The sequence below is a fragment of the Bufo gargarizans genome, chromosome 2 (genome assembly GCF_014858855.1).
Source record: "Bufo gargarizans isolate SCDJY-AF-19 chromosome 2, ASM1485885v1, whole genome shotgun sequence".
Taxonomy (NCBI): domain Eukaryota; kingdom Metazoa; phylum Chordata; class Amphibia; order Anura; family Bufonidae; genus Bufo; species Bufo gargarizans.
In genome coordinates, this window is record NC_058081.1 from 562,864,127 (window position 1) to 562,883,305 (window position 19,179).

Here is a 19,179-nt window from a genome sequence, read left to right on the forward strand (position 1 = left end):
TCATAAGTGCAGGGAAAGGATAGGGAGGAATCATTTCACAGCATCTCAGTGCAGGGAGAGACGTCAGAAGGCGCTAGGGACAGTGCTAGAAAAGCGATTTGCAAATGCAGGGAAAGATTCTTTGGGGATCCAAATAGCCATTATACAGCTCTGCACTTCCAGCAATTTATTCTTGTGGTTCAAGTGCTATGTTGAAAAGCCTTTAGTGGCTTATATCTTTTCAAACAAAAAAATATATATACACAGTTCACTTCTGCAGTTATATGTGTTGAAAGCATACAGAAAGAAAAAAATATACGTACTTCAATGGTGCATTTATTTGTTGCAAAAGCGTTCAGTGGCCTATTTCATTATAGGAATAAAAAAATACATGTACTTCACTGGTGCACTTATTTGTGGCAAAAGTGTTTAGTGGCCTATTTCAGTACAGAAAGAAAAACATATTCTTATTTCACTTCTGCAGTTATATGTCTTGAAAGCATTTACTGGCCTATTTCAGTACAGAAAGAAAAATATATATACACTTCAATGGTGCATTTATTTCTGCTGAAAGCATTTACTGGCCTATTTCAGTACAATAAGAAAAGTATATTCTCAGTTCACATCGGCTGTTATATGTGTTGAAAGCATGGCTGGGAGTCAGCGGGGTGGCAGCAGTGGGAGGTTGGGAGCCAAACGTGCCCGGGGTAGAGCACCTGCTTAGCAGCAGCCTAATTACCAGGAAGGTAGTGGTGCAGGGATTCACGGAAGTAGCGGCGGTAGCAGTGAGTCAGTGCGGCGGTTATATGTGTTAGGCCTCTTTCACACTGGTGCGTACAGCACGTTGTCGTATTGCGGCCCACATCGCCGGTCCGTGGGCATTCCGCATCACGGATGCAGACCCATTCACTTGACCGGGTCCGCAAATCCGGAGATGCGGAATGGAACCACGGGACGGAACCCTACGGAAGCACTACGGAGTGCTTCCGTGGGGTTTCGTTCCGTACTTTCGTTCCGCAAAAAGATAGAACATTTTGCAGGCCGCAGCATGACCAGGGGCCGCACAAGCCAGTGTGAAAGAGACCTTATTTTTTATTTTAGTACAAAAAGAAAAATACATTCTCAGTTCACGTTAGCAGCAGTTATATGTGTTGAAAGCGTTTAGTGGCCAATTTCTGTACAAACAGAAAAATACATTCTCAGTTCACGTCGGCGGCGGTTATATGTGTTGAAAGCGTTTAGTGGCCTATTTTAGTACAAGCAGAAAAATACATTCTCAGTTCACGTTGGCGGCGGTTATGTGTTGAAAGCGTTTAGTGGCCTATTTCAGTACAAAAAGAAAAATACATAAAAGCGAATAGATGCCGGGTGACCGGGACGATTCATGACCTTCCCAGGAGCTGCTGTTGGGAGCAGAAATTCATTTCTAATACGTCTGTATAGTGCGGGGGGAATCCGAAGACGCTCTCCTTCTCCGTGCTCAGTTATATGTGGTAAAATCTTTACTGATATATTTTGGTCGAAAAACAAATTTTATTCAGCGTTCAGCACTGCAGTAATATGCGGTAAAATCTTTATTGATTTATTTCGGTCGAAAAACAAATTTTATTCAGCATTCAGCGCTGCAGCCTGCAATTATATGCGGTAAAATCTTTATTGACGTATTTCGGTCAAAAAACTAATTTTATTCAGCGTTCAGCGCTGCGGTTATATGCAGTAAAATCTTTATTGAAGTATTTCGGTCGAAAAACAAAATTTATTCAGAGGTCAGTACTGCGGTTATATGCGGTAAACTTTTTAGTGACGTATCTTGATGAACCTCATGACTCTTCAAGGCTCAAAGCTATCTTGACGCTTTGCCTTCTCATTGTCTGTAGCTACTAGAGGCCTGTTCATGCCAGGCAGGCTCCCCCAGAAGTATCTGGGTCGATGAGCAGCCGATACCCACTAGCATTAATCTTGACAGGATTAGTCTCCAGGTGGAGAGAAATAGTCTTTTGGAATGCTTTCTCCATCGCAACCACGTCTTGAATAAACAGAAGACTGGCGTATTCTCTCCTGTCTTAGGCAACACTTAATTTTTATCATTCAATTTATTAAATATTGAATATTAAATTGAACCAAAACTTGATTAAAATTATAAGAAAGTAAACTTAAATTTGCCAATATATTATCCCAATATTCGAGGGAAATTCACGGACAATCAATTTGCAAAGCCTTTTGTGCTGGAGAACGTGTATTATTAAATCGTGTTTTAAGCAACACTTTATAAAGTTGAGAAATTTTAACCTCCTATTCTGTCCATATTCCCTTATAAATGAATAGATGACATGGTCACTCTGTGGCACCCTGATGCTGCTGCCACCTACGCAATCTCCCATTGTCATGCCACTCTGTGGCCTCCTCCTGCTGCTGCCACCTCCACACTATGTCACCTTGCCACTCTGTGGCTTTCTCATACTGATGCCACCTCCAGACTCTGTCATTGTGCCACTCGTGGCCTTCTCCTAATGCTGCTACTGCTGCAGCCGCCACCTCCAGACTCTGTCATTGTGCCACTCTGTGGCCACCTCATATTGCTGCCACCTCCAGACTCTGTCATTGTGCCAGTCAGTGGCCTTCTCATACTGCTGCCACCTCCACACTCATTGTCATTGTGCCACTTGGTGGCCTTCTCTTGATGCTGCTACTGTTGCTGCTGCCACCTCCAGACTCTGTCATTGTGCTACTCGGTGGCTTCCTCATACTGCCGCCACCTCCACACTCTGTCATTATGCCACTTGGTGGCCTTCTCCTTATGCTGCCACCACCTCCACACTATGTCACCTTGCCACTCTGTGGTCTCCTGATGCTGCTGCCACCTCCAGACTCTGTCATTGTGCCACTCGGTGGCCTTCTCCTGATGCTGCTACTGCTGCAGACGCCACCTCCAGACTCTGTCATTGTGTCACTCGGTGGCTTACTCATACTTCTGCCACCTCCACACTTGGTCATTGTGCCACTCGGCAGCCTCCTCATACTGTTGCCTCCTCCACACTCGGTCATTGTGCCAGTCAGTGGCCTCCTGATGCTGTCGCCACCTCCACACTGTCATTGTGCCACTCTGTGGTCTCCTCATTCTGCCGCAACCTCCAGACCCTGTCATTGGGCCACTCTGGTCTCCTCATGCTGTTTCCATCCTCCCCACTTCATGACTGGGCCACTATTTTGGCTTTCGGCCTGGCTGACATCATCATTTGTTTGACCCTTCTTCTGATTTGTCAGAAGGAAGGAAAAATGAGACGTACAACAAATCTACATCAGCTAAACCTAACTAGCCTATTCCTACTTTGATCTATGCCCCCGTTACGCCAGAAATCAAACTTTAATTATATGCTAATTAGCCTATAGGAGCAGGGGGGTTGTTTTTCCTGCTCCTAGAAGCTCTGTTCTCCCACCTTTGTCGCCTCCCTCCAATTCCTGATTGACACGGCCAGGCAGCGCTCGCATCTGTCTGCCAGCCCTGTGCTCTGGTGAAATCTTGCACAGGCACGGTGAGGTAGCTGGCAGCCTCCGAGCGTCTTTCCCTTCACTTTTATGCATGTATACAGGACTTTATGGAATTATGATGTTTGTTGTATAGGCTTTTTTTCAGCCTGGGATTACTATATAGAATAGAAGGCATTTCATCTTTTTTGCCTTCCCATGCTCTGTGTCCCTTACCATTATCCTGTGTGGCATGATGAACCTGTATGTTAGAGAAGAAGCAGTTCATATATGTTTCTGTGTATGGATTATGCCATGTTTTATACATAGAGAAGATTATGTATGTTTGATGTGTGGTGTACTGTTTGGTAATTTTTGATTTTTACCATTTTGATATATGCATGGATTTTGCAAGGAAACTGTGAATTGGCCATTTTGATATTTTACTTTTCTGTTACCTTGTTCACTGTAGGGGTTAAATATAGAGTTGAGCGAACACCTGGATGTTCGGGTTCGAGAAGTTCGGCCGAACATCCCGGAAATGTTCGGGTTCGGGATCCGAACCCGATCCGAACTTCGTCCCGAACCCGAACCCCATTGAAGTCAATGGGGACCCGAACTTTTCGGCACTAAAACGGCTGTAAAACAGCCCAGGAAAGGGCTAGAGGGCTGCAAAAGGCAGCAACATGTAGGTAAATCCCCTGCAAACAAATGTGGATAGGGAAATTAATTAAAATAAAAATTAAATAAATAAAAATTAACCAAAATCAATTGGAGAGAGGTTCCATAGCAGAGAATCTGGCTTCCCGTCACCCACCACTGGAACAGTCCATTCTCAGATATTTAGGCCCCGGCACCCAGGCAGAGGAGAGAGGTCCCGTAACAGAGAATCTGTCTTCATGTCAGCAGAGAATTAGTCTGCATGTCATAGCAGAGAATGAGGCTTCACGTCAGCCACCACTGCAACAGTCCATTGGCATATATTTAGGCCTAGCACACAGGCAGAGGAGAGAGGTCCCGTAACAGAGAATCTGGCTTCATGTCAGCAGAGAATCAGTCTGCATGTCATAGCAGAGAATGAGGCTTCACGTCAGCCACCACTGCAACAGTCCATTGGCATATATTTAGGCCCAGCACACACACAGGCAGAGGAGAGAGGTCCCGTAACAGAGAATCTGGCTTCATGTCAGCAGAGAATCAGTCTGCATGTCATAGCAGAGAATGAGGCTTCACGTCAGCCACCACTGCAACAGTCCATTGGCATATATTTAGGCCCAGCACACAGGCAGAGGAGAGAGGTCCCGTAACAGAGAATCTGGCTTCATGTCAGCAGAGAATCAGTCTGCATGTCATAGCAGAGAATGAGGCTTCACGTCAGCCACCACTGCAACAGTCCATTGGCATATATTTAGGCCCAGCACACACACAGGCAGAGGAGAGAGGTCCCGTAACAGAGAATCTGGCTTCATGTCAGCAGAGAATTAGTCTGCATGTCATAGCAGAGAATGAGGCTTCACGTCACCCACCACTGCAACAGTCCATTGGCATATATTTAGGCCTAGCACACAGGCAGAGCAGAGAGGTCCCGTAACAGACAATCTGGCTTCATGACAGCAGAGAATCAGTCTGCATGTCATAGCAGAGAATGAGGCTTCACGTCACCCACCACTGCAACAGTCCATTGGCATATATTTAGGCCTAGCACACAGGCAGAGCAGAGAGGTCCCGTAACAGACAATCTGGCTTCATGTCAGCAGAGAATCAGTCTGCATGTCATAGCAGAGAATGAGGCTTCACGTCACCCACCACTGCAACAGTCCATTGGCATATATTTAGGCCTAGCACACAGGCAGAGCAGAGAGGTCCCGTAACAGACAATCTGGCTTCATGACAGCAGAGAATCAGTCTGCATGTCATAGCAGAGAATGAGGCTTCACGTCACCCACCACTGCAACAGTCCATTGGCATATATTTAGGCCTAGCACACAGGCAGAGCAGAGAGGTCCCGTAACAGACAATCTGGCTTCATGTCAGCAGAGAATCAGTCTGCATGTCATAGCAGAGAATGAGGCTTCACGTCACCCACCACTGCAACAGTCCATTGGCATATATTTAGGCCTAGCACACAGGCAGAGCAGAGAGGTCCCGTAACAGACGATCTGGCTTCATGTCAGCAGAGAATCAGTCTGCATGTCATAGCAGAGAATCAGGCTTCACGTCAGCCACCACTGCAACAGTCCATTGTCATAAATTTAGGCCCAGCACCCAGGCAGAGGAGAGAGGTCCCGTAACAGACAATCTGGCTTCATGTCAGCAGAGAATTAGTCTGCATGTCATAGCAGAGAATCAGGCTTCATGTCAGCCACCACTGCAACAGTCCATTGGCATATATTTAGGCCTAGCACACAGGCAGAGGAGAGGTTCATTCAACTTTGGGTAGCATCGCAATATAATGGTAAAATGAAAATAAAAATAGGATTGAATGAGGAAGTGCCCTGGAGTCCAATAATATATGGTTATGGGGAGGTAGTTAATGTCTAATCTGGACAAGGGACGGACAGGTCCTGTGGGATCCATGCCTGGTTCATTTTTATGAACGTCAGCTTGTCCACATTGGCTGTAGACAGGCGGCTGCGTTTGTCTGTAATGACGCCCCCTGCCGTGCTGAATACACGTTCAGACAAAACGCTGGCTGCCGGGCAGGCCAGCACCTCCAAGGCATAAAAGGCTAGCTCTGGCCACGTGGACAATTTAGAGACCCAGAAGTTGAATGGGGCCGAACCATCAGTCAGTACGTGGAGGGGTGTGCACACGTACTGTTCCACCATGTTAGTGAAATGTTGCCTCCTGCTAACACGTTGCGTATCAGGTGGTGGTGCAGTTAGCTGTGGCGTGTTGACAAAAGTTTTCCACATCTCTGCCATGCTAACCCTGCCCTCAGAGGAGCTGGCCGTGACACAGCTGCCTTGGCGACCTCTTGCTCCTCCTCTGCCTTGGCCTTGGGCTTCCACTTGTTCCCCTGTGACATTTGGGAATGCTCTCAGTAGCGCGTCTACCAACGTGCGCTTGTACTCGCGCATCTTCCTATCACGCTCCAGTGCAGGAAGTAAGGTGGGCACATTGTCTTTGTAGCGTGGATCCAGCAGGGTGGCAACCCAGTAGTCCGCACAGGTTAAAATGTGGGCAACTCTGCTGTCGTTGCGCAGGCACTGCAGCATGTAGTCGCTCATGTGTGCCAGGCTGCCCAGGGGTAAGGACAAGCTGTCCTCTGTGGGAGGCGTATCGTCATCGTCCTGCCTTTCCCCCCAGCCACGCACCAGTGATGGACCCGAGCTGCGTTGGGTGCCACCCCGCTGTGACCATGCTTCATCCTCATCCTCCTCCACCTCCTCCTCATCCTCGTCCTCCTCGTCCTCCAGTAGTGGGCCCTGGCTGGCCACATTTGTACCTGGCCTCTGCTGTTGCAAAAAACCTCCCTCTGAGTCACTTCGAAGAGACTGGCCTGAAAGTGCTAAAAATGACCCCTCTTCCTCATCCTCCTCCTCCTCCTCCTGGGCCACCTCCTGTTCCATCATCGCCCTAAGTGTTTTCTCAAGGAGACATAGAAGTGGTATTGTAACGCTGATAACGGTGTCATCGCCACTGGCCATGTTGGTGGAGTACTCGAAACAGCGCAACAGGGCACACAGGTCTCGCATGGAGGCCCAGTCATTGGTGGTGAAGTGGTGCTGTTCTGTAGTGCGACTGACCCGTGCGTGCTGCAGCTGAAACTCCACTATGGCCTGCTGCTGCTCGCACAGTCTGTCCAGCATGTGCAAGGTGGAGTTCCACCTGGTGGGCACGTCGCATATGAGGCGGTGAGCGGGAAGGCCGAAGTTACGCTGTAGCGCAGACAGGCGAGCAGCGGCAGGATGTGAACGCCGGAAGCGCGAACAGACGGCCCGCACTTTATGCAGCAGCTCTGACATGTCGGGGTAGTTGTGAATGAACTTCTGCACCACCAAATTCAGCACATGCGCCAAGCAAGGGATGTGCGTCAAATTGGCTAGTCCCAGAGCTGCAACGAGATTTCGCCCATTATCACACACCACCAGGCCGGGCTTGAGGCTCACCGGCAGCAACCACTCGTCGGTCTGTTGTTCAATACCCCGCCACAACTCCTGTGCGGTGTGGGGCCTGTCCCCCAAACATATGAGTTTCAGAATGGCCTGCTGACGTTTACCCCGGGCTGTGCTGAAGTTGGTGGTGAAGGTGTGTGGCTGACTGGATGAGCAGGTGGAAGAAGAGGAGGAGGAAGCCGAGAAGGAGGAGGTGGCAACAGGAGGCAAAGAATGTTGCCCTGCGATCCTTGGCGGCGGCAGGACGTGCGCCAAACAGCTCTCCGCCTGGGGCCCAGCTGCCACTACATTTACCCAGTGTGCAGTTAGGGAGATATAGCGTCCCTGGCCGTGCTTACTGGTCCACGTATCTGTGGTTAGGTGGACCTTGCTACAGATGGCGTTGCGCAGTGCACACTTGATTTTATCGGATACTTGGTTGTGCAGGGAAGGCACGGCTCTCTTGGAGAAGTAGTGCCGGCTGGGAACAACATACTGTGGGACAGCAAGCGACATGAGCTGTTTGAAGCTGTCTGTGTCCACCAGCCTAAATGACAGCATTTCATAGGCCAGTAGTTTAGAAATGCTGGCATTCAGGGCCAGGGATCGAGGGTGGCTAGGTGGGAATTTACGCTTTCTATCAAATGTTTGTGAGATGGAGAGCTGAACGCTGGCGTGTGACATGGTTGAGACGCTTGGTGACGGAGGTGGTGGTGGTGGTGTTGGTGGTACATCCCCTGTTTGCTGGGCGGCAGGTGCCAACGTTCCTCCAGAGGCGGAGGAAGAGGCCGAGGCGGCAGCAGCAGAATAGGCCGAGGCGGCAGCAGCAGAAGAGGTAGCAGGGGGAGCCTGAGTGACTTCCTTGGTTTTAAGGTGTTTACTCCACTGCAGTTCATGCTTTGCATGCAGGTGCCTGGTCATGCAGGTTGTGCTCAGGTTCAGAACGTTAATGCCTCGCTTCAGGCTCTGATGGCACAGCGTGCAAACCACTCGGGTCTTGTCGTCAGCACATTGTTTGAAGAAGTGCCATGCCAGGGAACTCCTTGAAGCTGCCTTTGGGGTGCTCGGTCCCAGATGGCGGCGGTCAGTAGCAGGCGGAGTCTCTTGGCGGCGGGTGTTCTGCTTTTGCCCACTGCTCCCTCTTTTGCTACGCTGTTGGCTCGGTCTCACCACTGCCTCTTCCTCCGAACTGTGAAAGTCAGTGGCACGACCTTCATTCCATGTGGGGTCTAGGACCTCATCGTCCCCTGCATCGTCTTCCACCCAGTCTTGATCCCTGACCTCCTGTTCAGTCTGCACACTGCAGAAAGACGCAGCAGTTGGCACCTGTGTTTCGTCATCATCAGAGACATGCTGAGGTGGTATTCCCATGTCCTCATCATCAGGAAACATAAGTGGTTGTGCGTCAGTGCATTCTATGTCTTTCACCGCTGGGGAAGGGCTAGGTGGATGCCCTTGGGAAACCCTGCCAGCGGAGTCTTCAAACAGCATAAGAGACTGCTGCATAACTTGAGGCTGAGACAGTTTCCCTGGTATGCATGGGGGTGATGTGACAGACTGATGGGGTTGGTTTTCAGGCGCCATCTGTGCGCTTTCTGCAGAAGACTGGGTGGGAGATAATGTGAACGTGCTGGATCCACTGTCGGCCACCCAATTGACTAATGCCTGTACCTGCTCAGGCCTTACCATCCTTAGAACGGCATTGGGCCCCACCATATATCGCTGTAAATTCTGGCGGCTACTGGGACCTGAGGTAGTTGGTACACTAGGACGTGTGGATGTGGCAGAACGGCCACGTCCTCTCCCAGCACCAGAGGGTCCACTAACACCACCACGACCATGTCCACGTCCGCGTCCCTTACTAGATGTTTTTCTCATTGTTATGGTTCACCACAACAACAAATATATTATTTGGCCCAATGTATTGTATTCAAATTCAGCGGGATATAAATTTGAGGCCTAGTATTTAGGCGCTGGGTGACCGGTATGGATTTAGTGACAGAATTAGACTTGGAAATGCACAGAAGCGTGTGTGTGAAGTTATTCTGAATGACCCAATGTGCACCTTGAATATTATATACCCTTTTTGGGATAGATTTCAAATAGCTCTGATATAGCAGGAACCACTAAATTATGAAATTGCTAAATTGGGAATTGTACTTCAACCCAGAACAAAAAATGTGCTTTGACGGGCACTAAATAACTTTCCCAGCTACAACAGTACAGCGGTAACGAGAGATTTAGAGGGATTTAAATTTGAGGCCTAGTATTTAGGCGCTGGGTGACAGGTATGGGTTTAGTGACAGAATTAGACTTGGAAATACACAGTAGCGGGTGTGTGTGAAGTTATTCTGAATGACCCAATGTGCACCTTCAATATTATATACCCTTTTTGGGATAGATTTCAAATAGCTCTGATATAGCAGGAACCACTAAATTATGAAATTGCTAAATTGGGAATTGTACTTCAACCCAGAACAAAAAATGTGCTTTGACGGACACTAAATATCTTGCCCAGCAACAACAGTACAGCGGTGGGTAACGAGAGATTTAGAGGGATTTAAATTTGAGGCCTAGTATTTAGGCGCTGGGTCACCGGTATGGATTTAGTGACAGAATTAGACTTGGAAATGCACAGAAGCGTGTGTGTGAAGTTATTCTGAATGACCCTATGTGCACCTTCAATATTATATACCCTTTTAGGGATAGATTTCAAATAGCTCTGATATAGCAGAAACCACTAAATTATGAAATTGCTAAATTGGGAATTGTACTTCAACCCAGAACAAAAAATGTGCTTTGACGGACACTAAATATCTTGCCCAGCAACAACAGTACAGCGGTGGGTAACGAGAGATTTAGAGGGATTTAAATTTGAGGCCTAGTATTTAGGCGCTGGGTCACCGGTATGGATTTAGTGACAGAATTAGACTTGGAAATGCACAGAAGCGTGTGTGTGAAGTTATTCTGAATGACCCTATGTGCACCTTCAATATTATATACCCTTTTAGGGATAGATTTCAAATAGCTCTGATATAGCAGAAACCACTAAATTATGAAATTGCTAAATTGGGAATTGTACTTCAACCCAGAACAAAAAATGTGCTTTGACGGACACTAAATATCTTGCCCAGCAACAACAGTACAGCGGTGGGTAACGAGAGATTTAGAGGGATTTAAATTTGAGGCCTAGTATTTAGGCGCTGGGTCACCGGTATGGATTTAGTGACAGAATTAGACTTGGAAATGCACAGAAGCGTGTGTGTGAAGTTATTCTGAATGACCCTATGTGCACCTTCAATATTATATACCCTTTTAGGGATAGATTTCAAATAGCTCTGATATAGCAGAAACCACTAAATTATGAAATTGCTAAATTGGGAATTGTACTTCAACCCAGAACAAAAAATGTGCTTTGACGGACACTAAATATCTTGCCCAGCAACAACAGTACAGTGGTGGGTAACGAGAGATTTAGAGGGATTTAAATTTGAGGCCTAGTATTTAGGCGCTGGGTCACCGGTATGGATTTAGTGACAGAATTAGACTTGGAAATGCACAGAAGCGTGTGTGTGAAGTTATTCTGAATGACCCTATGTGCACCTTCAATATTATATACCCTTTTAGGGATAGATTTCAAATAGCTCTGATATAGCAGGAAACCACTAAATTATGAAATTGCTAAATTGGGAATTGTACTTCAACCCAGAACAAAAAATGTGCTTTGACGGACACTAAATATCTTGCCCAGCAACAACAGTACAGCGGTGGGTAACGAGAGATTTAGAGGGATTTAAATTTGAGGCCTAGTATTTAGGCGCTGGGTGACAGGTATGGGTTTAGTGACAGAATTAGACTTGGAAATACACAGTAGCGGTGTGTGTGAAGTTATTCTGAATGACCCAATGTGCACCTTCAATATTATATACCCTTTTAGGGATAGATTTCAAATAGCTCTGATATAGCAGGAACCACTAAATTATGAAATTGCTAAATTGGGAATTGTACTTCAACCCAGAACAAAAAATGTGCTTTGACGGACACTAAATATCTTGCCCAGCAACAACAGTACAGCGGTGGGTAACGAGAGATTTAGAGGGATTTAAATTTGAGGCCTAGTATTTAGGCGCTGGGTCACCGGTATGGATTTAGTGACAGAATTAGACTTGGAAATGCACAGAAGCGTGTGTGTGAAGTTATTCTGAATGACCCTATGTGCACCTTCAATATTATATACCCTTTTAGGGATAGATTTCAAATAGCTCTGATATAGCAGAAACCACTAAATTATGAAATTGCTAAATTGGGAATTGTACTTCAACCCAGAACAAAAAATGTGCTTTGACGGACACTAAATATCTTGCCCAGCAACAACAGTACAGCGGTGGGTAACGAGAGATTTAGAGGGATTTAAATTTGAGGCCTAGTATTTAGGCGCTGGGTCACCGGTATGGATTTAGTGACAGAATTAGACTTGGAAATGCACAGAAGCGTGTGTGTGAAGTTATTCTGAATGACCCTATGTGCACCTTCAATATTATATACCCTTTTAGGGATAGATTTCAAATAGCTCTGATATAGCAGAAACCACTAAATTATGAAATTGCTAAATTGGGAATTGTACTTCAACCCAGAACAAAAAATGTGCTTTGACGGACACTAAATATCTTGCCCAGCAACAACAGTACAGTGGTGGGTAACGAGAGATTTAGAGGGATTTAAATTTGAGGCCTAGTATTTAGGCGCTGGGTCACCGGTATGGATTTAGTGACAGAATTAGACTTGGAAATGCACAGAAGCGTGTGTGTGAAGTTATTCTGAATGACCCTATGTGCACCTTCAATATTATATACCCTTTTAGGGATAGATTTCAAATAGCTCTGATATAGCAGAAACCACTAAATTATGAAATTGCTAAATTGGGAATTGTACTTCAACCCAGAACAAAAAATGTGCTTTGACGGACACTAAATATCTTGCCCAGCAACAACAGTACAGCGGTGGGTAACGAGAGATTTAGAGGGATTTAAATTTGAGGCCTAGTATTTAGGCGCTGGGTGACAGGTATGGGTTTAGTGACAGAATTAGACTTGGAAATACACAGTAGCGGGTGTGTGTGAAGTTATTCTGAATGACCCAATGTGCACCTTCAATATTATATACCCTTTTTGGGATAGATTTCAAATAGCTCTGATATAGCAGGAACCACTAAATTATGAAATTGCTAAATTGGGAATTGTATTTCAACCCAGAACAAGAAATGTGCTTGAACGGACACTAAATAACTCGCCCAGCTACAGCACTAGGGACAGATTTAGCTGGATATAAATTTGAGGCCTAGTATTTAGGCGCTGGGTGACCGGTATGGATTTAGTGACAGAATTAGACTGGGATATGGCCAAAAAATGAACAGACTATTGCTGGTTAAATGCACTTGGTGTGACAGCTTCACCCTGATGTAGGCTTTAGCCAAAAAACAACCACACCATTGAGGGTTAAATGCACTTGGTGACAGGCGCAGCTTGCCCCTGATTTTGTATATGGCCAAAAAATGAACAGACTATTGCTGGTTAAATGCACTTGGTGTGACAGCTTCACCCTGATGTAGGCTTTAGCCAAAAAACAACCACACCATTGAGGGTTAAATGCACTTGGTGACAGGCGCAGCTTGCCCCTGATTTTGTATATGGCCAAAAAATGAACAGACTATTGCTGGTTAAATGCACTTGGTGTGACAGCTTCACCCTGATGTAGGCTTTAGCCAAAAAACAACCACACCATTGAGGGTTAAATGCACTTGGTGACAGGCGCAGCTTGCCCCTGATTTTGTATATGGCCAAAAAATGAACAGACTATTGCTGGTTAAATGCACTTGGTGTGACAGCTTCACCCTGATGTAGGCTTTAGCCAAAAAACAACCACACCATTGAGGGTTAAATGCACTTGGTCGCAGCTTGTGCTGGCGCACCACAAGACACAAAATGGCCGCCGATCACCCCAGAAAAATGAGACTGACAAACGGTCTGTGCAGCCTAAAAACAGTGAGCAATTGAGGATCAGCAGCTCAATGATCCACAGCTGCAGATCGATCAGTTAATCAAGTCCTTTGGAGGAGTTAATCTGCCTAATCTCGCCCTACTGTCGCAGCCGCAACCTCTCCCTACGCTAATCAGAGCAGAGTGACGGGCGGCGCTATGTGACTCCAGCTTAAATAGAGGCTGGGTCACATGGTGCTCTGGCCAATCACAGCCATGCCAATAGTAGGCATGGCTGTGATGGCCTCTTGGGGCAAGTAGTATGACGCTTGTTGATTGGCTGCTTTGCAGCCTTTCAAAAAGCGCCAAGAAAGCGTCACAAAAGCGCGAAGAAAGCGACGAACACCGAACCCGAACCCGGACTTTTACGAAAATGTCCGGGTTCGGGTCCGTGTCACGGACACCCCAAAATTCGGTACGAACCCGAACTATACAGTTCGAGTTCGCTCATCCCTAGTTAAATACTAATATTTTGAGCATTTTTTTTTACATATCTCTACCAATGATCTTTACTTTTTTTGTTTATTTTTATTTATAAAATTGGGAAAGAGGTTGATTTTAATTTAAAATTATTTTGTGGGGTTTTATATATTTTTGAAAACTTTTTTCAGTTTTTGCTATACTTTATTTTTAGTCCCCCTAAAGAGACTTCAACATGCGATCATTAGATCTCTTATACCATAGACTGAAATGGTATACCATTGCAGTCTAAGGGAAACTCGAAAATTGTACCTTTACTTTAGCAAAACTTTTGATCATAGGTCATAGTGACATATCAAAGGTTTTGATCGGTGGGAGTGCTGAGATTTCTACCGATTGCTAGAAAATGGAAAAATAATCATTCATACAGAGTGATCTCTTTCCTTGCTGCAGGAGACAAACTATAGATGGACTCATAGAGAGATATTTATCAAAATGATGTAAAGGAAACCGGACTTAATTGCTCATAGCAGCTAATGAGATTCCACCTTCATATTCCAAAGTAGCTCTGAAAAATGGAAGATTGAATCTGATTGGTTGCTTTTGAGAATGTCTTTAGCAGTGAGGTGAGAGCACTTTGTGAGAGTACTACTTTATCCTTATTCTGAGGCGGGTCACAGCACTCCAACCCACACTGATCAAAACCTTCGACATGTCACCATGACATATCAAATGTTTTGCGAAAAGTATGGGTACACTTTAAGGCCTCCCCCATTTATTTACCCATTTCAAAAATTGTCAAAATTATGTTACATCTTGTAATAAAGCCGTGGTAAAAACTGACCACAACATCTCAGGGGTTAAATGTCTGCGATTAACATTATCGCCAATCATAGACATTAGCCCTAGGTCTCTTTTGTGTGAAACAGCAGAAACCTGCCGACCATTGTGCCCACTCTGCTCTGGACCAGACCTCACTGGACCAAACATTTACAGCACTGGCCAGAAAGGGGTTAAGTAGGCTTGTATGTATCAATACAGTGAATATAACACTAGAGATGAGTGAATAGATTCTAAATTAATTGAATTCAACCAGAATTTTCCCAAAATTCTGGTCAGACCCAAGTTTTTGATGTTTTGAAAAAATTTGCATTTTTCAGACCTTTTCTTTAACTGTAAAAAAATCCTACACTGATGTTTGTGATCTGACAGATTGCCTTTATTGTTACATTCATTGTATGGGCTCATGCACATTACCATATTGATGACCCACAGGTCTGTATTGCACCTCTATATGTCTCTGATTTCGTACAGAGGTGATGCATTCTATTGGACATCGTATTACGGAGATATTCTCCCCTGCTGTGTACATCTGGACTTGGGCTCAAGAATATACGGTTTGACTTGGCTGCTCCTATTTACTGACTAAATTTCAAAACAATCTGCAAAAAACACTGTTGCACAAAGTTTGCACCACTAGAGGGTGCCAGATAGATTCCTATGGTTCTGCTGGATTGCTTTGAGTAGTAATACAGTATGTATCATTATAGAGCCCTGCAAACATTTTTTGTGTATTCATCAGACACCAGTGGTAAAATCCATCTGGACAAACCTGGCTGCATCTCTAAAGTCCATTCCTTTTTTTCCTTTTTTTATGCATTAAAAATGTGCACAAAAAATAAATAAAAGAGTGATGACAATCAAAGCAGAAAGCCACAGGTGAATATTTGTAATATAAAGTGAGAACACAAATCAAAGCTGGTACAAAGAAAAAGTGGAGCAGCTGCAGCCAATCAGTTTGCATTCAAATGCTTGTCAAGTGACCCAATTGTTTATGCAGAACATAAAATTATAGTATGTTGGCAACACATTGCCGACATACCACAGATTTATAGTTCTTATGGTGAAGAAACCTTTTCACCTTTGGGGACTGAACTTTTTCTTCTCCAGAAGTAGGCAGTGCCCCCTTGTCTTTTGAGGGGATTTTAGATGGAATAGCTTTTGCCCCATTTTTTTGTACTGCCCATTCATATACTTGTATAATTTAATCACGTATCCCCCTAGACTTCTCTACTTAAAGGCGTTGTCCAAAGTCAACAAAATGCATTTATAATGTAGACAAAGTTAATACCAGGCACTTACTAATGTATTGTGATTGTCCATATTGCCTCCTTTGCTGGCTGAATTCATTTTTCTATCACATTATACACTGCTCATATCCAGGGATTACGGCCACCCTGCAATCCAGCAGCGGTGGCCGTGCTTGCACACTATAGAAAAAGCACAGACCTACAGTATGCACACTCTTGCAGTCCTGGCCACCAAAGAGGCCGACCCTTTACCCACAGTGTGGAAGCAATGCCACCACTGCTGCTGGACAGCAGGGTGATCGTAACTCCTGGATACTAGTACTGTGTGATGTGATGAAAAAATGAATTTGCACCAAAAGTTTGTAAAGTGGTAATATGTCCCTGTCCCACAAGTTCATGCCTGATTTAATACATGACAATATCATGCTCGCCTTAGAACCCACTGATTGACACTGCATGTAGTGAACTCTGAGAGTCTGTTCCTCTGTTGGATCAGGCTGCTGGAGTTCACATTGCATATGTCTATAATCAGTATATAATATTACATCCCTGTCCCAGAAGTCTATGTCTCATTTAATACATGACAATATCCTGCTTAGAAGCAGCTGATTGACATCGTATGCTGTTATTTAGTCTATGATCCACAAGTATAAGTACACCCAAATCCTTCACCACAAGTGACTCTGCCAGTGTTACTTCCTGTAGGACAGGGATGGCCAACCTGAGGCTCTCCAGCTGTTGCAAAACTACAACTCCTATCATGCCCGTACAGTCTACAGCTATCAGCCTACAGCGGGGCATGGTGGGAGTTATAGTTTTACAACAGTTGGAGAGCCGAAGGGTTGGCCATACCTGCCCTAGGACATGTGATGCACGTGGATTACTGTATCAATACCCAGATGCAGGGGCGGACATACCGCCTATGCAGCCGATGCGGCTGCCGAGGGGCCCAGAGCAGGAGGGTGCCCCTTCTTACCGGCAGCAGGGGAAGATGAGCGCTTCCATTGTGCAACCTATCAGAGGGCGGCGCAATGAAGTCATCACTCCACCTGAGCCGTACAGCGAGGGACACAGGCCAGGAGAGGTCTGCATTGCATCGCTGAAAGCGGCAAGGAGGTAAGTATGTGAGTTTATTTTTTTTATTTATTTACACTTTACTAGGGGCCCTATCTGGCACTCATGGGGGCATCTACTGGGGGCCCTATCTTATGTACTGGCACACATGAGGGCACTATGTAGGAGGAGGAGTACTATGGGAGCCCTATTTTATATACTGACACACATGGGGGGCCCTATGGAGTGGGGAGTACTAGGAGTACTATTGGGGCCCTATTCTTATATACTGGCACACATGGGGGCACTATGGAGAAGGGGGGAGAGGAGCACTATGGGGGCATCTTCTGGGGCTCTATTTTATATATTGGCAGACATGGGGGGCACTATGGAGGGGGAGTAGCACTATTGGGGCCCTATCTTATATGCTAGCACACATGGGGGGCACTATGGAGAAGGGGGGAGTAGCACTATGTGGGCATCTACTGGTGACCCTATATTATATACTGGCACACATTATGGGGGCATTTTATACTGGCACATTGTCAGGCACCATGGGGACAAGGGGAGGCGCACGATATAGGAGTATTTTATATTGGCGCAAATTATAATGCACTATGGGGACCTTGGCTAAACTGGGGGCACTAAGAGGGTTTTTTGGGCACAGAGTAGGGGGCATTGGCACACATCATGAGGGTACTATGGGGACATTGGCTCTACAGGGGGCACTAAGAGGAGGTATTTTTTATACTGCCACACAACAGGGCAATTGTATGTACTGGTGCACATTACAAGGGGGCATTTTTCTACTGTTACACATTATGAAGAGAATTATTACTACTGGGGGCATTATGGTGGGCTTTATTACAGTTGAGGGACTATGAGGAACTAGAATACTGGTATGAGCACTATGGGAGCATTATGACTTCTGAGACACAGTGGGGTCATTATTACTGTAGGGGCACTATTACTACTATGTGTTGTCTGGTAGATAATTATTTCTATTGGTGGGGTTTTGGGGAGCACTGTTACTGTTTCCTGGGCACAGTTATTTTTTAGGACACTGTGTGCCAATAATTATTGAAGGGGAACTATCTGTGTGTAACTTGCATAGGGATCACAGCAGGCACATTATTAGAGGGGTGTTGATTAGGTGGAAGGATGATAGAAAACTAGGAAACTAAGATGTCTGTCTGTCAAACCCTGCAGAGAGAAGAGATGACTGAAAGAAATCATCATGGCGGTGTGCTCTGAAAGGAGAAGATGAGGACAGAGATAATCTACATCAAAGAAGATGTCCCTGGATGTAAGAGGTATGTGGACCGTATTAGGCTGCCTTCACATCTGAGTTAGTGATTCTGGCAGGCTCTTCCAGCACAGAACAGCCTGCCGGAATGCTCCAGCACTGCTGAATGCAGACAGAATGTCCGCCGGCCACATTAACTATAATGGGGTCTGGCAGAGATCTGCCACAATCGGGCAAAAATGCAGAGAATCAGCGGGACAGAAACCGCTGCATGCCAGAGTTTGTATCCGGCCAATTCCATGCATTCTCTGCCAGATCAGGTGGCCGGAGCCTAGTGCTGCAGGTGTGAAAGTAGCCTTTACCTGTATGTTTTGTATTTCTATAAGTAATGTTAGGACGAAATAGGTTATGTTGAGAATTTGACTTGGGGGGGACCAGGCACATTCTTTGCACAGGGGCCCTCTGCTGTCAGTGCCCCCCCTTCCTGCCCAGATGTATTACTTTGCGTTTATCCACATTGAACCTTGTTTGTCAAGTGGATGCCCAAACACTCAGTGTGTCCGAGTCAGCTTGTAGTTTATTGACATCTTCCATAAACTGCACAGTACTTTGTGTCATCTGCAAAAATAGAAAAAAATGATATTGATCCCAATATCTATGTCATTAATAAATTAGTTAAATAATAGAGGACCCAGCACTGAACCTTTTGGTACACCACTTATAACCAGGGACCTTTCACAATAGGAATCATTGGCCACAACTCTGTGGACACAGCCCTTCAAACTGTTTTTAAT

General features: G+C 45.6%; 1 protein-coding gene across 3 annotated transcripts in view; it reads right to left on the bottom strand.

The window, feature by feature from the left end:
• Positions 1-19,179, bottom strand: part of LOC122928627 (myosin-binding protein C, fast-type-like) — a 262,327-nt gene that overhangs the window by 168,805 nt on the left and 74,343 nt on the right. The window lies entirely within an intron of this gene.